Source organism: Anoplophora glabripennis, unplaced genomic scaffold (genome assembly GCF_000390285.2).
Source record: "Anoplophora glabripennis isolate ALB-LARVAE unplaced genomic scaffold, Agla_2.0 scaffold105, whole genome shotgun sequence".
Classification (NCBI taxonomy): Eukaryota; Metazoa; Arthropoda; class Insecta; order Coleoptera; family Cerambycidae; genus Anoplophora; species Anoplophora glabripennis.
The window spans coordinates 906,739-924,359 of NW_019416276.1; positions in this window are offsets into that span (position 1 = coordinate 906,739).

The window sequence follows — 17,621 nt, forward strand, 5'->3', positions numbered from 1 at the left end:
CATGCTGCACATTTATTTGTACAATAGGTGCGTTATGTGGAAATTTTTTAATTAGATAATAATAAAAAAGAATTTTTATTTTCATAAAATCAAAAACATACTCGTTGATAACAACGATCAAATTTTGTGATGTCATTTGCATACCGACAAGAAGAATTTTTGCAATATTCCTGAAGAGAATGCTGCTGAACAATCTTTATTTTTAATATTTCTTCACCTTTCATTCAACTTCCTGTATAAATATACTCAGCAAAGAAATTAAAGCAGCAATAAAATTTCCAAATTTTTTTAGTGGTTTTTGAAAAGCTATAACTTTGTGAATATTGGTCGTACCGAGAAAAAAAGAATAATTTAATATGAAATTTTTTTTTTTTTGCATTTTTTTCGCAATTTGGCGTTAAATACTCATCGATTATCGAAACAAAAAAAAATTTAAATTTTGAAAAAAAATTCAATTTTGAAAAAAAAAACTAATTTTTAAAAAAATTGTTGCATCCTCTTTTTTACAATTTTTCACTGAACATTTCAATTGTCGAAACATTTTTTTTTAAATTAATAAAAAGTAAAAATTTGATTTTCTTTTAAAATTTAGAATTTTTTTCCCCGATAATTGATGAGTATTTAACACGAAATTGTGAGAGAAATAATGCAAACAAAATAGTTTAATCGTAATAATGCATCGATGTTTAAGGAGCAATAAACCCGCTTCTTTAATTTTTTTTATTTTTTATAAAATTTTGAGGATTCAGGAAAGGAAAACGGTTCGACCAATCGATTTTAAAATTTGCAGGCCTTATGAGTATGTATAGAGCTAAAGAAAGACCTACAAACATTGGTACTTTTCGCAATATTTGCGAAGTAGTCGCTGATTTTCCAAAACAGCAGAAAAAGTAATTTTTTGCACCTTTTCAAATTAATACAGAGTATAAACTTTTTTGAAGAAGCTTTTGATTTCATGTGAAGTTTTGAAAAAAAAATGGGCTCAGAAAAAATTTTCTGAGCTCAGAAAAATTCTCTGAGCTCATGTACAGTTTTGAAAAAAAATGGGCTCAGAAAAAATTTTCTGAGCTAAGAAAAATTTTCTGAGCCCATGTGCAGTTTTGAAAAAAAATGGGCTCGAAAAAAATTTCTCATGTTCAGTTTTGAAAAAAAAATGCAAAATTTTTGCCTTGTATTATTTCTTTTGATTGCGCCGAGTGATTTTCAAAAAAATTTTCAAGATTTCGAAACTAGAATCTTCAGGCTTCAATACGCTTCTTTTTTCTCGATACGACCATTCTTCACGAAGTTACAGCCTTTCAAAAATTACTAAAAAAATTTGGAAATTTTTCTGCTCCATTCGTTTATATAGAAATTCCTTCTTTAACTTTCGATATAGTTTTTCAATAAATGTAATGCTTAAAACCTCAGTCACTACAATAAAATCCGTATTAAAAAATGTATTTCGCAAGGTATCCGATTACATCGCGCTTATTTAACCAATAAAAAGAACGCCGCGGATCTTTTTGCTATCCCGCGCAAAACCCTGAGCGATTGTGTCAACAGAATATTGAATTTATAATAGCCCTTTATTTGCACCATCACGAAGGAGCGCCTCTTAATAACCGAGCAATTTACGAGCAACTCACCCCTCGGTGTTATCCTCTGTATTAATTTTATAAGACGGGCAAGCACAATAGGGCCTACCGATATTTTAAGCACAAAACCAACCCCTGTTCTTGCTCAGACAATTGTGTCGGGAGCAAGCAGCAGTCTGCCTTCGCTCCGCAGTAAATCATGAGTTTGCGGACCTCCGTGATAGATGTAGTTACACCTAAAGTGGAAGAGGAAGAATGGTATTGTAGACGGAGTAGGTAAAAACTACCCCGGTTGCAGTTTTGGGTCGTTGTAAATTGTCTTGAGTTTAGCGCATCACCATTGCAGCCAAGGGTACATTTTTTTTGTGATAAAGTCGAAAGGGGATCAGTTTGCTCAAATGAAGTATTGCAACTTGATTTAAAATCATCACCATCAATGTTCGATTCGAAAAGTATAGTACTGACAATATTGACAATAAATAAACCGTAAAATATGACGACATATTTTTATGAAGACCATTTGTTACAAAAAAGTAATTTCGAAAACAAATTTTCGTTTGCTGACTTTAATAACTTCGTCAACTTTTATTTAGATACGAATGGAAAGTGCTAGATACGTTATTTTAAAACTTTACAAAACTAGTTTACGTGACACATAAATTATTTAAACTCTTAAAAGACTTGCAGTGCAGTTTGATCGCGTCTATATCGCTCATGTGTAATGTGATAGAAGAGTGTCCAAGTTTGTTTGGAGTTTGTCGAAGTTTAAACTAACCAAATAAGCAGCGGGTCGAATAAACTCTGGAAAATATAAAGTATGGTGATAATGTTGCACCTTTCATCAACAACTTTTTTAATACTAAATATAGGTAGTATACAGGATCAATTTTAGTTGCTCAACCACTAATATTGCAAGAGGAACATAGTGGCAGTAAATAGACTGGCTGGCTTTCGAGTGATTGTAGATAATGTGAAAATTTAATTTATGTCCTTATATATATATTTAAATCACATTTATAACTGTAGTATCAACATAATATACACAATACAATTACAATAAATTTACAAATAATAATAATAAATGTCTTTATTCACATTATTATTTGTACAAAAGAAAAAAAAATTAAATAGTGGCGACGTTCGATTCCTCGCTCTTCCACGTAACCACATAAAGGAAAGAAAAATAATTACAAAAATTTACAAAGTACATTAGAAATATAAAAATAACATTTCATCAAATATATAATATAATTTTTTATTGACTCTTTGTGTGCTTATAGATTATAATAAGATGATAAATGCAGACAAAAATAGTAAGATAAACCATAAAAAAGAGAGAAAATTTAAAAAACTGGACAGAGGGACAGAAGTAATTAATTAAAAGACACAGATTATATGTGCACGCCTATAAATCTCTTCGTGATACGAGGAGCTGCTTCATCTGCCTACGAAACGACAAAATACTTGGTGCTCCTTTTATATTGTTAGGGATTTTGTTAAATATCTTCGCAGCGTTATACGAAAAAGAACCTTGAAATTGAGCAGATTTGTGTTCTGGAACAGGTGTCGGTATCGGGTGGAACGGTTGTGTACTTCACTGCCTTTTACTAGTTTGTTGCTTAGATAAACAAGAGATTTAAATGTTTCAGTTTTATAAATAATGCAAGACAAATGTAGCTCATACCTTTCTTTTAAATATAACCATCTGGATTCCAAAAACTTCTGAGTTATGTGATCAATTTTCTTAAGCCAAAGCAATATCTGATGCAACGGTTCTGTATTTTCTACAGGGTATATTTATCTGATTATGATAGGCAAGGCCTAAAAACAATATCACAGTAATGTAGTAGAGATAAAATTAGCGAATCACATAACTTTATTTTCACATCAGTACTGAGTGAATCTTTATGAATACTAAGCAGTTTTAATTTCCCGTACGATTTTTGTATTAAATAGTTTACATGCTTTTGAAAAGCATGTAAAAAAGAAAAGCTGTTGCATAAATAATTTTTTAAAAATAATAAATTAATTTTCCAATGTGATAAAAATGTATTTGTACAATTACATTTATATCCGTAACATACACGTAAACATGAGTTAGTACTTTTGCCGAGAATGCACATATCTATTGTAAAAATAATGTAAAGTTATCATTTCCGTTTTTATGAAATGTATTCAAAATCTGAGAAACACTACAAGCAAATTCGAGTGTTACAATAGTTTCTAATGTAACATTTACAGGTAAACTACTATCAACTATAAATTTTCAATTTAGTGTGCTTTGTATTTGTGAAATCACTTTAGTATGTAATATAAAAGCAAAATTACATTAAATGGTAGCATTACTATTTTTATTTATTTATTTGAAAAATATACAACATTCACGTGATGATTTTAACAACATACTCGTGAATTTTATTGTAAATGTATAGTAAATTTATCCCATCTTCTTTAATTCGAAATTTATGAAAATTACAATAAGCAAATTTGAGAGTTACAGCAGTTGTTAGTGTAAAATTACATTAGATTTATAGAAAATCGTATATTCAATGCAGATTATTGAATTATATTTGTAAAATCACATTTCCATACATAATATATAAAGGTAAAATTACAATAACCAGTACATATTTTCAAGTCATATAAAAAATCATATTCATCGATTGATTTGTTAGTGTTTTCTTTTATGATGTGACTTTATTCGGGATATGAGAGAGCTGCAATAAGCAAATACTAAAATTAAAACTGTCGTTGGTGTATAATTACAGAAAAATTATATTGAGATTATTAAAAATGCATGTAAACTTGAAGTTACATTTGTAAAATACATTTACATATGTAACATTAACTACACTAAACTTATAGATCAATGTACATGCATTATAATATTCTCAATTTAATGAGAATTTTATTGGTAAACTCACATTTACATCTGTAAAAAAAAGTAAAATTACATCTACTGTATCTTTATTGAGAAACATACTTACAAACTAACGTAAACAAAATCTCCATATGTTAATAATTTCTATAGCAAATATAATGTAAATTTATAATATTACTTTTGTCTGAGAGCAGCTGCTAATGTAATATTACATTAAATTTATAGAAAAATTTATTGTGAATTATGTAAAATTAATCGATTTTACGGTAAATTTAATATAATATATAGGGTGTTAGAAGTTTGAGCGCCTTAATTTTAATAGAGATGGAATACATTAAAATAAACAAAAAAAAATTATATGACATGAGTCTTAAACTCAACCATTTCCGAGAAAAGCGCATAACACACATAAGCTGTCCAGCAATATGCAATTCAGTTGGTATCTGGAATTGGACCGTGTCTGACTGTTTTTGCGTACCACTATTTCCGTTTCTTGAGGTGTTTTCCGGCGAGTTCCAGTATATGTTGTAGTTTGTTTTGTACTTGTGCGTTTAAAAATTACTGAATTTTGCTTTTTGATAAATACCTAAATTATTTTTAATGAATGACATGAATCTTTGGTTACTTTAATTACATATTTTTCAAATACGTAATTTGATTAAAAGTGAAGTTCCTGTTTTCAGAGATTCATAATTACTAAAATTCGAGCTAAAATTTAAGCACAACACTATCTTCGTACTACAAAATCGATAAATTTTATTTTATTTATTTAAAAACTGGAAAACTGTTTACATTTTTTCCGTAGGACAAGTCTGCCGCGTGTATCTTTCTCTATCTCATGCTGAAGTAATGGCAGTCAAACTTCTTACACCCTGTATACAATAAGCAAAGTTACCTTCGTATTTGTAACATTGTGTCATCGGTATCTATACAGGGTGTTTCTGAAATAAGTGCTTTCCTTGAAGAGGGTGATAGAGGACACAAAAATGAGCAACTTTTACTGAACAACTGACGGTCTTTAAGAAAATTAACCATAAAAGTAAGCCGACCCTGTGCATCTTGTGCACGTGCGTTGTGTTGCAAGTATTACTTGCGGCGTTGGCCTAGAAGTGCGTGTATCTAACAGTACCGTATGGTGTGTACTACAGGAACAATTATTACACCCCTTTCACAAAGGGTTCAGGTATTAAATACAACAATGATTTTCAAAACCAAAGAAAACTAAAATCCTGACTAACGAAATTTATTCGCCATTATTCGTAACCTAGTGAAAATTCTTCCGAAACAGTTCGTCCAGTTGCTAATAAATGCGTTGGAAAAAGCGCCCCACATCCATTCCAGCGCACAGCGGGAGCAGTCTTCTGGCCGCTGTCTCATTCACTCTTTACCAGCAACTACATTTATTCTCGGAAATGCACCTTGCCGGGTCGACTGAAAATATGAGGGCGCCGCCACCGCTCAGCGGAATGCAGTGCTCCCCAGGGGCGTCAAGACGCCAACCTACGTCCTTTCTCGTTCGAACGTTCTAGGTAAACGAGATAACTTCCTGTCTGCCACTGGGAAAGAGCTGGCTGCACTGGAAGAACGGTTTGTTTGAATCACGTTGTGATGAAACTCCCCAATATTAATACTCGCTGTATTTTGAAAACTGTTAATCTTATGTCTCTGTAATACACAACTTTTTTGTTCATTTATGATTACTATATGTTTAAGTAATGGCAGTCAAGCTTCTTACACCCTGTATACTCAGTATTGTTTGAAGTTGTATTGTCACATAGTTAATATTTTTCTGTGTTCAATATAAACTTTAATTAATCCCCTCTATAAAAATTCAAATGCCAATCAAATGTCAAGAAACCTTACAGAAAAGGCAAACGACGAAAACAAAGATGACCACCGGTCGCTGAATTACAAGTGGAAGTGGATCTTATTTATGGAAGGGCGAAACGGGCGGTGACTATGAGACGCCTTCAATATAGCCATCCTTCTCTATCGAATTTCTATGACTTACTTTATCGCTCTCATGTAACGGCCAATGAACCATGGGGACTTTCCGAACCTGTATACTAACCTTTGACTTTTAGAAACGCGCATCAATAGCTTTTTAAATTCCGTTGTGAAAACTTATTTTTTTAACGTTATTTTAGTAATTTTCATACCTCGCCGCTGGACAAGCTAGTATGACCTCAAACAAGGGCGCGCTTTAGTCGTAACGAATGCAAAATTGGGAATTGGGCTGTGCATTGTTGTCAAATCTTATATTTACAGGAAATTTAAATTATTTTTTCTTTATACTGGGTGTATATTGAAACCACTCGCCGTGAAGTTTGGCACGTTACTTTTGTTGAGTGGGTGTTCACCACGCGCCGTATCATCCCACAAAAACGAACATTTAATTATTTTTAAATAAGATGAACTATGAAACAATACTTAACAAGTAACCTAACAGAAAACTCAAGCAGTAATCAATAATGAATGAAATCAATAAATGAAATACAAAAAAATAACTAAATAATCTGTTTACTCACCTGATGTTTAGAATATAACATTTGAAATTTTGTAGCCAATCTTCTAGTATTGGTACCAGGATCCTCTTCCACGGTGTTTAAAATGCGTAGTTCCTACGTTCTCGTTCTCTGAATTTGTTACCGTCCAACATTAGCGTATTGGCATTCAGTGCTCCCATAGTCTCTAAATTGTTAAATGAATCTGACAAATATTTCATCTGATATCGTGTTCTTTACCCCTGACAAAGAGTAGGCTCTAACAACTCTTTCATGATTCGTATACATGCTTTTTCATAATATCATGCAAAAACTTGAAAATTAATACAAAAGATTACACTGTACCGCCACTAAACACTGAAATAAACAATTTATACCACCAAAAGGCACTATATAAACACTCTCTCGTAAACCGATAAAGTCTAAGACTAAACTAAAAATGTAACTAAATGAAACAGTGAAGTATTCGGCCATTCCCGTTTTGTATCAGGTGCGAAGACAGTCGGCGCATCCGCTTTCAAAGGCATGCCGCAACAGAACGGCGGTGGCTAAACTCCTTGCATCTCAAAAGAATTCCATCATGTTCTCTCAGGAACATGATGGAATTCTACTTAAATTTAAACTGTTCACGGCTTAATTGTGTTGTTATTTTATTTATTTTTGGATTAATTTAATATGTATAACATCGACTCGTTGCTGAAGTGGCTAAATAAGAAGAAAGAGTGGAAATATATCGTATTTCTGTACGCAAAACTACTGTACGTAGTGACAATAGTATAGTTCAGCTAAATTAGGCCAATGTCAGAGGTCATTGATACTAAGACTTACAAATTAAGTGCTTAAAAAAATGGCAACACGTAATTGTTTATAAAAACGATTTTTAAAAAATGTTTCATATTAATCGGATCAGTATTCTTTTTATTGCATTCGTTTCTTAAAACAGAAAAAGAAATATTTTAAATAGATTTCTGGCATGGGCGTAGCTAGGGAGGGCAGGGGGGTCGCGGCCCCCCGAATTGTTGAAATTTTTTACTGGCAGTTTGCTGATTGCCTAACCTTTCTTTTTAAAATCAAGCGAAAAAGTGCTTAGGTTTTTTTTTGAAGCCTCCATAGAGCTTGCAGGCCTTGACGAACCCCTAGCACAAATCCTAGCTACGTCCATGATTTCTAGTATTGAAGAACATTGTTGGACTTCATTCGATAACACTTTTTTAGAAAAAAAATTTGAAATTCTTTGAATGAGCTTACTTTTAAAATAGAGTAAATCACCGAATTATTTTTATATGTTGTCAATTCACCATTACATCATCACGGTGCCTTTACACCTGTCAGCTCCATCCGCACCCATACATCAAGCGCTGGGCTCAAAATGGCTGACTGTTTGCGCTAGGACAGGAAACCCGATGCTTATATCTTGGATATACGCGTGACACCGCTCAACATCCCAATTCGCAATAAATTTATGAACCGTTTACATTTATATATGTACTTGTGTCGGATACAAATCTCCAGAGGTTCATTTCTCATTTTCACTTCATGATGAAGCCGTCAAAGCGGGAGTGTGTCGCGACCGCAGTTATCCTCTAAAAGTTTAAAAAGAAAACGGAACCGACAAACGAGAACTTACATTGTCAAATGCTTGAACTAAATATATATCTCCAACAATAATTTCTAGAAGTGTATCTTGTTAAAGTGACAGTCCTGACATTGCTACTACAAGTTCGATGTTGCTTCCACAATTTCACATTCGCAAGAAAAAGTAAAATATCCGTTACGGCTTACGGCATTTGAGATACCCAAAATAATGATATTATTGATTGGGAGGACGCTACTTTATTTTTTATTTAAATCAGTTGAAACTAGCCGAAATATTTCTAACAGGAATTTAAAAAATCCATTAGCACGGCTAATTTGAAACAAAAAAAAAGAAGTCCAATTTGCCGTAAAACAGAGACACATATCGACAAAATGAAAGAGGTATTTTTTGTTCCCATTGGCATGCTTTTTCAAAAAATATAATCAATAATTATTTTGCACAAGATTGTACTATTTTTTTATAAAATAGTAGAACGAGTTTCCTATATCTCTAAGAGAACCCGTAGAAAAAGCAAAGTTCTGCAGTTCTGAGTAAAGGAGAAATCTTAGAAATGATAAAATGCTACGACGAAAACACAGAGTCTGGCTTGCAGAAGAAGTTCCATCATATTGTCTCATATAAATTAGCATAGCGCGGTGGAGTGGGTTCCCAATGTTTGGTGCATTATTTTAAAGACGAAACAAACAATGCGGGTTTCGCTACTGGAAGAATGGAGTACATCATATAACCCGATATTATCAAAATGATACAAAATGGAACACCAAGATGTGCGGTTACGTGGAGTTTTGTCCACTACCCATTTGTGGGCGGAGCTCTCTCAGATGCAAACTTAATTGTGTGGGTCGGTACTGAAAATAAGCGAACTGCAAAAAATCAAACTGACAGGCTTTTTCTAACAGCGAACATTGCTTGGCATTAACCTCAGTCTTCAGGGTGGTACAAAAATATTTAGATTAGTGTAAACATAATGTCGAAATGGGTGGAGGATTGAAAAGATTATTGGACTGGATATTAAAAAAAATAAAATTACCATTCCGCGCGATCAACAGTAGTATGTATTATATTACCAAAGAAGTATCGATGAGCAGAAAATTGTAAATATTACGGTTCACAACTCATCTGATTCACTGAAACTGTATCTATAGTTTAATAATGAAGTCATTCGAATTTTTAATAACATAAAAGATAGTGGAGAAGCAACACTTTTAACGTAACAGAACAAAACAGTGTCTCAAAATCTTCCACTCACAATCAGAGACACAACATTTGTAATAATAGTATTTTTCACGTTAAAAATGATAATCTAAAAATACCGCATTCGATAAATTAAAAAATTATTTTACACAACTTTTCTCAAACATGGTGCCAGTCTTTACTAGTTTGACATTTTAGAAATATTATTTGACAAAAACAATTAGATGGTGAACAAAGAAGAAATAGTTATTTACACCACGATATTCAAATAGAAAGTGCAGCATATGCTGCCTGCGAATTTTTATTGCCCGAAAAGTCGAAAGTGCGCTACGGACTAGCATATATAAATTTCAGAGAATGGTGCCAGAACAAAAATACTGGTTCTCAAGAAATATATCAAGATTAGATTGGAAATTAAAACTGAAATTTCATGCTGTTTTATGCGAAATCAAGCAGGTAGATGTTACAACCAACCAGTCGGAAAGAATACATTTTCTATGATTCCTAATAAGATTGCACAGTTTTTGAAACTAGAACATCCTGAAATATATACAGGTCATTCATTCCGAAGAACATCGGCAACGTTACTGGCTAATACAGGAGTTGATGTATTAGCAATCAAGAGACATGGTGGGTGGAAATCAGTCACAATTGCAGAAAGTTATGTAGCTGACAGTCGCAGCAAGCTATTTTAATGGATCAGTCAGATAATATTGAGCCTCCGGTGACCGAAATGGAGCGGTCAAATCATTTTGAGAAAAATGTGACAATTAGTAAACGCGAGGGGAATAATTATCCAGATTTTATAAGTGTTACTAAATGTAATAACTGTACAATTACTATAAAATATTCATTCATAATAATTAATAAAATGTAATGTTCATCAAATATTTCTATTTATTTGTTCATAAAATACATATGCATTTATAACTCGAAATCACTTTTTTCTATAGGGAGGTAAGTTACCTCACGTAAAATTCACTTACCTCCTTAAAAACAATGTATTAATAGTCTATTTACTGGGAGCAGATAAACGAATTGGCTTAATATTTTTAAAAAATATGGGATTAAATTAGACATGTCAGTATCATCGCATTGCCAATACACAAATTAACATTTTTAAGATATTATTGATGTCCGCAAACAAGGTTATGTGGGTAAATCGAATTATAAACGACTATACGGTACATTTGGAATTATTAGACTCGACTAACGCCTTGCCTGATAATGTTCACTGCTAGCACCATACATCATTATTATCCTTACAACACATTACATTATAACTATTAATTTTACTAAAAAAATCAAATCATAGACAATGTGGTCTAACAATAATAATTGTTAAAACTAAACAAACAAATTCGTTATTATTAAAAGGAAACATGAACTGTTTTCTAAGTGTACCTAAGAAAGTTAAATAAGTCCTGGCTTCGAGAACAATTAAGATTTACTGCTTCAGTAATCCTTTCTTATTAAAAGAATGCCCGTAGATGCTTTATTTGTTAGCAAAGTACACGTTGTTTTCCATAAATCTTAATGGAGGATGCAATGAGAAAGTAATTTCAGTGGATCAGTTCCGGAAGATATACCTAGAGGGCAATAAAAGATACTTAAATTCCACGTCGTGCTCTTAAGTGTGTTTAAAATTACTGTTTTGGATTTTTGGTATTACTAGCTCTTGTGGCAATTGATGCATCTTGTTTCGAGTTCAATATTACTAAGCTTCGATGGATTTAAAGCGCTTAGAACTTTAAAACTTTACTTCTATAGTGAGTTTTATGTGTTTATTGATGTTTTTTTTTTGAAAAATAAAGAATAGGTACGTTTTTAAAAGTACGATTGATAAGTATGATTGTTTGAAATAGTCGTCAGTACGGCATAAAAGACAATTTTTTACATTTTTTTGACAACTATGACAAAAAAGTAGGTATAACCATATATCGCTGAATTCGTCTATAGAAGGGCTATCTATTTACACTATAAAATACAGGGTGGTCAAATGAAAACGAAACAGGACTATTTTCAGGAATTGCGTCAAGATTGTAGAAAAACGCTCAGACCCGTCGATTTTAGATTAAAGGGGGACATTCTTTGCTGGTATTTTTGACTCCGCCACTTTCACCCTCAAGCAAGGGTAAGCATCACCCCAAAATATTTAAATGGCATTGGGGATTGAGTAATATTTCTTTTGAAAGCTCTTATAATTCTCTTTACAACAGACTTTATAATAATTTTATAATTCCGCCCAATACTTATTAAGAATTTTGATTTTAAAGTTGAAACTTTTGTACAAACAATTAGTAACGGTAAAAATGTCAGTCATTCGTGTTAAGTACGCCAATGGTATAAATTTAGTATTTCTTGCGTTACATTGGTTTTTGGCGATTTGTTATCACTTTCGTAAAAAAAACACAATTGTAAAAAACAGAAATGAATGCTATACACACACAATGAACGTAAAATTAGTGGATTCCAAATTATTTTCTAGTATTATTTGGAAGCGTTGGTTGGTAGTTTATTTAATTGTGTTTTTGAAAATTAAACACTATGGTTTATTCCATTGCGGAAAGGGTAGATATCATTTCGCTTTACTTTATGAACAATAAATGTGCGAATAGAACAGCTCAGCTATTTAATGAACAACATCAAGATCGACATGTCAGGAGGAAGTATGTTCTAGAGTTAGTAAAAAAATTTCAAGAGACAGGGAACGTAGCCAATAAAAAACGAGAAATTGAAAAACCTATAGTTAATGAAGCTAGTGAAGTTGCAGTTTTGGGACAAGTTCATCTTGATCCTACATTAAGTACGAGGCAGCTGGCATCTGTGTCTGGGATCAATCGAACTAGCATACAAACCATTTTGAAGAAGAATAAATTCCATCCATACAAAATACATTTAGTCCAGGAACTTCATGAGGATGATTATGACCGCCGTTTGCAATTTTGCGAAATAATGAGTGAGCGAGCAGGGAACGATCCACAGTTCCTTTTTAACATCTGTTTTTCTGATGAATGCAGTTTTTTCTTGAACGGGACGGTAAATCGTCACAATTGCCGCTATTGGTCCGATTCAAACCCAAGAGTTTTTCACGAGGTGCATACACAGCAACCGGAAAAATTAAATGTATGGGCTGGAATTTTCGGTGACCGGCTGGTGGGTCCTTTTTTTCTACCTGGTAATTTGACTGGCCAAATGTATTTGCAATTACTGGAAGACGCTATTGACCCTGCCTTGACTGATATTATTGAAAATGTCCCCCTTTAATCTAAAATTGACGGGTCTGAGCGTTTTTCTACAATCTTAACGCAGTTCCTGAAAATTGCTCTGTTTCGTTTTCATTTGGCCACCTTGTGCAGAGCGTCTATATAAACAATTCGAATTAAGGGACAACTTGTAAAATATTCAATAACTGTACACAAATAATTTTCAATAACTTTTATAAAAACATTGGAAACACTTATGTGCCTACAATTATCTACGAGTAAAGGTCATTTTTCTTTGTAAATAGGTACTACAGGCTCTAATTTTATTTCTTTAGGACATTTTCCAAACTCAACAGATAGATTTATTAAAATAGACGCTACATATTGGCGATCTTTGTAGTGTTAATTAATATTCACAAGTCTGTATATTGGACTGGAAAAAATAGATTCCTATATTTATTCCGAATATGTATATAGCAAAATTTTGCATTTAAGCCAGCTTTTATGATTACTTTTAACATTATTTTTAAAATATACATATTATTCAGCTTTAATAAAATATATATACTCGTATATAATTTCATACAAATACAACTAAAACAAATTCCAGTTGTATAGTTAAAAATTGCTATTACGCTGCATTATCGAATACAATAAATGCACCGAATAAATTCAAAAAGCTCGTTAAACCGATAACAGTATTTCTATTTAGCGTCATTCTGTTAGTGTATTAACAGTCCTATTTAACTTAAATCCAATTTAATATCCTCGTCAGTACAATTTTAATAAATATGTAAATAAGGCAAATGCGATATTTTTGTCCGTAGTTGCGCTGCAACAAATAACGAAATACAGTATTTTATCGATTTCATTAATGCTTTTATTCCGAAATACAAAAAACAAAACAAAGAGGGATTAAATAAATAAAATAATTTTAAATAATTTTCTATATTGTGAATTTACAAAGCACTCAGTGCTAATCAAACATTGAAATGGCTTTATTGTCTATTGTGTAGATTGGATCTGTTACAGCCTTTTATTCGTGAACATAATAAATTTGGGGTTCTAACATGGGTAGAGCTGCGCGAGATTGAGAGAGGCCGCATTCGACTAAAAAGAATAAGATGTAGGTAAGGCGATTTGGTATAGCGGCTACGTAGGAGCGGTGTCCAGTGTTCATTTGTGAGCGGAGCTATCTCAGACGTAAACTTAATTGGCTCAGTGTGTACCTTTATTTTCCTTAACCTCTAGCTAAAGCCTATATTAGGGGCATTCCACGCCAAATCGATCACTTACCTTGACCCCTTTCGATTTGGTTAAAACTTTTTTATTGTTTTTTACCCCATCGAAAACCTCTCTGAGAATTTTTTCAAATTTTTTCACCCAACCCAAAAAAAGTTATGAATTTTTGAAAAAAAAGTTTTTTTTTTAAATAACCATAACTTTTTAAAAAATTGAGTTATCGGGACGTTTTTTTTCATAATTTTTGTTTTTAAATGTACTTTTTGGAAAAAAATAGATCAAAATTATCTGGACCTATCTTCACTGTTTTTTTTTCAATTTTCGAAAAAAAACGAAAATTTCTCGATGACTACTTGCCATATTTGATTTTTTTTTTTCTTCTTATAAAAAACTTTGACATTTTTTATAAATCCACGCAAAGACACAAATGACACTACGAAGTAAGAGCTGTCACATTTCGTTTGACATATTTTTTCATTTGTCTATTTTCATAGGTCTATTTTTATAGAAACATAGTATATTATGTTACTAGGAGTAGAAGGCGATCATTATGTGTTGAGCCCAAAAGTTTGCTCGCCGAGGCGTTAGCCGTGGCTGAGCAAATTGAGCAAAACACATAATGAGCCTTCCACTCCGAGTGACATATACTATTTTTTCTTCAAGCGTGAATATAAAAAATTACTAATTTTGAAAATTTATAGCGGATAACGCGATGTTCAATCTCAGCACAAAATAAAATCAGTAGGTAGGTAATACTATTTATTTTATACATTTTATACATTTTATTGATTAATTAAACATGACAGTTTTAACCACTTTATTCATGAATAAAAAAACAAATGTAACAATTATTTTTCTTTAATTTGAATTAAACGAATAAACATCTAAATTACCTACATGTCTATCATCAAACTTTATTTATTAACATGAATATTAAATGTGCAATTTTGTATGGTACAGTTGTTGATATTTAAAGCGCTGCTGGCTGTCTTTTTTTCAAAGTTTACAGTTCTGTCGTTGAATACGTTACTTGTAATAAGGTTCTCAGTTTCAGTGTTAACAATTGTACCATTATTAACAGAAAAGTCTTCGATTAAATTATTTTCAGGATCAATATTTACAGTTTCGCTTGATGTACTTGGTTCATTATACTCTAATGGGTTTAATATTTTCATCGCTATCTGTTTCTTATTGTTTACAGAATCTTCAATGTATCCTTCAGCGACGCTGGTAGATTTCCATCCACCATGTCGCTTTAGGGTTGTAATGTCTCCACCATTATCAACTAAGATAGTTGCCGAGGTTCTTCTAAGGCAATGCCCCGTATATTCATGTGGATTTGGCAACCTTAAAAATGATGCAACATCTTTTGGCACTTTTGAAATTTTATGTATGCCCATTACAACACGATGACAATGGCCATTTTGATATTTAATAAAAAATCTATCAAAAGTTATGTCTTTTGGCCGAAGAGTAGCATATTTTCTGTATAAATTTAAATAAAACTCTCCAATTATGGTAAATGAACGATGTTTTTTAGTTTTTGTATTGGGAATATTTACTAATATTATATTTCCCAAATCTTTTACATCATTAACTTTTACTTGAATGAGTTCATCGCATCTACAAGCTCCTGTGACTCCAAATATTAGTGCAACCTAAAAAATATAGAATTATTAATTTTGTAACAATAAAAAAAGTTGGAAAATGCAAGGAAATTCTAAAACATGACGTAATTTTAAGACATCTATATTTATGAGTTTTTACAACATTCTTCCAATGAGCTATCTTTATTTCCGAAAATTGTTTATTATTCTCGTAATGGATACTATAAAATAACTTGAAGTTTACAAATTATAACAAAATTTTGTATTACAAATATAAAAAGGTTAAATATATATCTACCTATAATTTAAAAAGTACATACCTTGGTTGCTAAATATTTATCATCAGGTGCTTTATTCAGGAATTCGTCAAATTCTTTTTTAGACAAAACTTTCGACTTTTTTGGTTTATAATTTTCACCTTGTCGTTTCAAAAATGTAATTAATTTTGAATATTTCTCAATATTTACATTGTGTTCTATGTTTAATTTAGATTTTACCATTGAATATTGCGCCCATAAAGTTGAACTTTTCAGTGTTCTGGATAATCTTGTAAAATATGCTATCATCACATTTTCTGAATAAATATGTGCATTATTTTCTTTTGCCCAATTTATGAATTTATCATAAGCATTTTCATAAATTTTTCTCGACTTTGTTGGTATAAGTGTTGCCACTGATGTATTTGCAATTTCCAGTAATTCTGGTGGTGTGCACTGCATTTCTTCAGACATTTTAAAAACGACCCGACGCGACATCAAATTTCAACTGACACTTAATGAAACGTCAAAGCTTCTTGAATCTTTAATTCGTTGCTAGGATACTTACCTACACATTGTTACATTTTTTTACTAGTTAAAAAATGAAAAATATTTGTACTAGTTAAACAATAGGCTGCTTCTAAAGGAGGTGTTGCACTATATAAGTATTATTATACGCTTGAAGAAAAATAATATTATTATATATTTTGGAACAAATATGTTTGCATTTATGATGAACTCTAAGAGATATTGAGGCTAAAGTCCGAGATAATAAATTTCAAAACTATAAAAGATTCGAATTAATTATAAATATTTACAAATACATTCTAAGAAAAATTATAGATTACAGCAAATATTTCACATAGTTTGAGGAAGTATATATATACTGAGATGCTCCAATGAAGATAATTAGTTATTAATGTTTGTGTAGTTCCATGTAATATGTAATGTTGAGCGTCGGTGGAAATATTTCCAGGCTAGCTTTTTATTTGTTATCACTCAATTTGATTTTAAAATGTAAATTGTAAATTAAAGATTATTTGTTTTTTTTATAAAGTATTCTGGATTTAAAATGGGATTCTATTTTACGTTTGATTATTTTAATGACAATTAGATTACCTAGGTATGTCAATTTTGTATAAATAATAAACATCAAATTTAATAGAACATGAGGTCTTATCTCAGTAGTCGGTTCACAAAATAGGTTTTACTTGTAATTAACTGTTAAAAAAAATAAATAATATTGTTGTAATCTGTGTTTAAATTTTTATATTGACATAATAAATTATAAATTTCTAATCTTTTTTTTTTCGTTCTGCTTGATTGCCACTGCACTGCACTCTTATTTTTAAATACAATATTTCTTAACTTATCCTTTTTAGTTTAACCAATCAGATTACCTTTTTATTTTACATTTCCAATTTAACCTTTGCAATACTATTTAATCCTTATTTTGTTATATAGTACCCTTATTTTATGACCACTTTTATTAATTTAAATTGATATTTCATCAAAGTTTACTTTTTACTTTAAATTGTCATTTTCATGTAATTGTC